Raw genomic sequence first — 4,880 nt, 5'->3', positions numbered from 1 at the left:
CATTTTGTAGCTGACGTGGTGAGATGGTATGAACATTTTGTTGGCATGTGAAGCACTGATACTTCCACACTGTATTCCCAGAACATTCTTGCCTCTTGACAAGTTTATTCAATGCAATGCGGTACTTTACGAACAACCTACATAGAAATCCTGAGTTGCTAAATAGTACTTGCTAACTAACTGGGGGAAGGTAAACAGGGTATACCAGGGAAAGAGCTTGCTCCATGTTGATTGATGTGTCTGGATGAAAGGAGAGAAGCACAGTCATCCCTCTATAGTGGACTTAGTGATCCAGTGCCTGAGCCAGGCACTTTCACAGCACTTCAAGGATGTTTTGATCAGGCTGATCAATAGGAAATGGAATGGTAGTGATGTTACTGGGGACAAGATTCTTCCTACTTTTCTCCAGATATTCCTGGAGGCAATGTTGAAGTGAGTAAATTGGTTCAAGATGGACAAGAGGTGGGAAGCTTATCAGTGCCTCATGTTGGTAATCTGTGCAATTACAGATGATTCAATTCCATCTGTGTAATGTTGGGAGATTTGGGAATTCCTGGTGTCCTAACTTCTATCAATCTGGAACATGATCTCCATACACAAAGCTAGCTAGAACATCCATCAGCAAAAGGAGGCTTTCACCTTACCTATTTAGTTGCATTTATTCCACAGGTGAATGACAGAGAGAATGACAGTTCTCTCTGCCTCATTGAAGGTATTGAAGAATTTTAATTGAACACTTTATAATGACAAATATTTATGATATAGTGTGTAGCAAGGACAGTAAAATTGGAGGCTCAATAACATAGATTACCTTTGTAGTATCACGTAACTAACCATAGGAAAGACAAAGCAAATTAACAAGATTAAGCAGAATGCAGTGGAGTGTGATTTATTCACAAACTTTTTTTTAAAAGTTTGCCTTGAACTATAGATTGTCAAATATATCAGACGTTTTGAAAATAGGCAACAGGTTCAATAGTCTATACCTTTCCGTAAAAATTATAATGTGAACTCAAAGCAGAAATTCCTGAGTAAAATACACACACTGGCTGGAAGGCTTGGATACCCAGAGCACAAACGGAGCATTATATGGTCGAGAATTTATGCGAAAATAAAAAAAACATGCATTGCATCAATTGCAACTTTAAATCTGAAGTATCCAGGCTTCTGCAAGATGTTATTTTAATTCTTCATACTGTCTTGGAAAGTTACATACTTTCCAATACTTTCCATACTGCTAAATCATTTTTCAAAACTATACAGTGCAGAACTAGTCCGTAAAAAAAGCTAATTAATTCCCTCCCTTTTACTTCTTGTAAAAGTTGCTAATTAATTCCCTCCCTTTATTTCACGCTGAACAAGAGTACCCTTGTCATGCTACTTATTTTCCTGTGGTGCAATTCACAAACTATAATTAAGTGTTAGTTTGCTATCCACGATGGCATAATTATGCAGTAAGGCAAAGGTTCTACAAGGCAAATGCAACATCATTGTTAATTTTTCCAGTTTTTTTTAAAAGACACAAATGAAATGAATACCAAAGCATTGTGTACCTTAGCAGTAAGACTTGTTGAAATAAAATGCCAATATCTATGCTGGACAGTCTTTTGTAAAATGTGTATTTGCTAACACAGAAAGGACGGGCATTTTATTAAGCATATTTTCAAAGCCTCAGTTCCTTGGGGGTAAAAAAATGGCTACAGTTAATGAGTGTTTTATGAAATGTGATGGCTGAAAATTAGCATAAACTCAGAACAAAACTATGAATGGGCAATTGATTCAGTTAGTCTGAGCTTCACTGGATTCAAGCTGCAAATTATTTCCGAACTTGNAAAAAAATTATTTTCAGTCTGAAGACCAGTGGCTAAGATTTTACCATTATTCATCAAAACATGCAAGTGCAAACATTGGCCTGAAGCACTAATTGACTAAATAACAATAGGTACTTAGTAAATAGAATAAAGAAAAGGGAACGGAGATACGTGACCAACACTGATTTCAGCAAGTTGTTAAGAGCAAGATGATTACACAGTCCAATTTTAAGTAATATGGAACCCATATTCATACATAGTATTTGCATATAAAATAGGTAAATGTATTTACAACACAGCTGAATCTTATTAAATATAAGGCTAGATTTTCCAAGGTACACATAGTAATTAGTTCAACAAATGGGATCCTCACTTTCTTCATATACTTCACTCAAATTTTTGATTTATCTGATTCAAATTAAGAACGCCAAAAATAACTTGCACTTGTATAGTGTCTTTCATGTAGAAATAAAGATAGCAAAGCGCTTGACAATTATGATAGGGATCACACATCAGGGAAGCAGAGAGTAGAGATAACTAAAAATAAGAAAGGTTCCGTTTCCAAACTTTAACTTGTCAAACTTAGATATAGGTTCACACAAGAGCAAATTAATATCAGATCTTGTGCTTGCCTTTAGCTTATCAATGTCAGTATTTTTACAATTTAAAAATAACAATTTAATCAGATATTCGTATTGCCTGTCAAAGTGCATGTCACATCCTCCAAAACACAAGTTGCACATGACAGCCCATCTTGTAAATGACTGGAAAATCCATCAATCTTCATAATTTGAGAATTTAGACTTGGAACCTGTGAATTGCACCAAGTTCAAACACGTAAAATTAAATTTCTCTCAAACGAGAGCAGAAACCAAAGGTAGAGTTAAAACGTCATATTCCAGGCCTTCTCTGTGGTTACAAATATGCTGAAAACCCATTATTCCTAATAAGCATAATTCCAAACAATAACTTCTATTTAAATTGGACAATTAATGAGCCATTTTCTTTCCTTCAGCCAACCCTAAAAAAATTAAAAATGACAGCTGATCAAAACTCAGGGGAATTGCCAAATTGTCAATTTCACAGAAAGAATTATTGCAACGAAACTGAATTACGATCATCAAATAAAAATTGCAATGGTGATATGTTTTTGTTGTCCCATTTAGGAAATTGAACTACTTTTACGGGGCAAATATTTATATTTAATAAGCCATAATTTCAGGCAGCACAGTTAAGTGTCATTTTTAGAAAAACAATGCTAGATGCTTAATTCAATCTTCCTTTTTCATTGGTAGGATCAGAAATTATCTGGTGTGCAAACATGCTGTCATGGTGACCATTTCATCCGTGTAACCAGGATACACCGTGATTATCATAAGCTTCCTTTCTTAATATTAGGTTGTAATCATAGAAAACTGATAGCAGAGGCAGGTGTTTCATAAAGCTGATCCTCCTGAATGCTGAGAATGCAGAAAAACACTTATTATACCAGCTGGTTCCAATGACCTTTGAACTGCAGCCATGCAATATTGTAAATCCAGTAATTTTTTGCTAAGTTTATAGGATCTGCAAATTTTAAATTATTGCAAAAATATCGGATATTTTAAAACAAATCCCCGTACCTCCTCCAACACTGGGTTAGCACTAAAGTATGGACCTGAGACCTGTATAACGCTCCAAGTGGGTTGGGTCTGAAGTGAAGGTGAGAACTAGGTGCAGCACTCAGTGAATCAGACCCAGGAGCATTGTTAGTGGATATATTCAATTTGTTCTAAAATGGTCTGATTGCACACAAATGTCTATTAATGTTCAATTATGATAATCTAGCATTATTTTAAACTGCACAAACTATGCTTTTCAGGCAGACAATTGGCATTTCAAGATACTTTCATAAAATACATCCAGAGGCAGATCTATAGAAATACCGACAGATGTTAGGCTTTCATTGATGTCAATCATGATAACTGAACATCCCTTTATAAGGGGGCGTTTTCATGAATGATAATCAGTGAGTTTAAGGTTCATGTGGGTCACAGGGGCAATCTTATAAATGGACAGTTTTTTAAAATAGTTAAAACTTCATCTGTGAAGCGAGAATCTCAAAATTCTCACAACTATTGCAAAAAAGAGTTTGATGGAGCATTTGTATACCCATCTATACAAGTAACAAAAGCTCAACATGAGGTACAGCATCATGTGAAAACATAATGCCTTTAGCCATTTTCACAATATGGTGAATACATTTCCAGGTAGAGTTTGATGGGATAACCCATTGATGGAATAATGACAGCACAGACTTTATAGGCAACACTTCATTGCACACCAACACATTTTAAGAAATAACAAAAGTAGGTACTGAAGTATTTTGCCAAACAAGAGCAGACCAATAAATGGGATAAATTTCCAGGGACTTATCTGTATTGTTATTCAAATACTGTACCACAAAATTTTAAAAAAATTCCCTAATCATACAAATACAACACTAGATATTTGAAAGAACTTCTGAGCAGATTCCATGATTCACAGGTTTCTTTAGGATAAAGTACTCAAAGTACCACCAGCCTTCCTTCTCACATGTACTTTTTCCACTTGCATGAAATTCCCTTTCTCTCCAATTCAGAGCAAATGGCTAAAAATTCCACCCCTCGTCTCACGATATTGCTTTACAGAAAGTAAAATATGGCATTTTAGGATTGCTATGAATTAAGTAGCATTCTGCAGTTGTCATATCAGGGACGGCAAATGTGGTGGAAATCAGGAAATCAGCAGGTCAGTCAGTATTTCAATAAGAAAAACAGTTAACCTTTTGGATATAAATACTTCATCGGAACTGAAATGGTGCAGTGAGCATATAGGATAGAATTTGGAGTTACTGCACAGAAGGGCATTCAACCCTATGCAGGTTCCAGCTTAGGCAGACATACATAATATGTAAATCCTGGGTAAGGATGACAAGTTGAGAAACCAAAATCAGTGTTACAAAAACATCTAACGAAAGTCAAATGCTGAATCATCAAGGTTGCAAATGTTAATCGAGGTTTAGGAAAACCAAAAGCAAATAACACAGCA

The sequence above is a fragment of the Callorhinchus milii genome, unplaced genomic scaffold (genome assembly GCF_018977255.1).
Source record: "Callorhinchus milii isolate IMCB2004 unplaced genomic scaffold, IMCB_Cmil_1.0 Scaffold20, whole genome shotgun sequence".
Classification (NCBI taxonomy): domain Eukaryota; kingdom Metazoa; phylum Chordata; class Chondrichthyes; order Chimaeriformes; family Callorhinchidae; genus Callorhinchus; species Callorhinchus milii.
The sequence above is the reverse complement of the archived record's forward strand: the minus strand, read 5'-3'. Positions refer to the sequence as shown.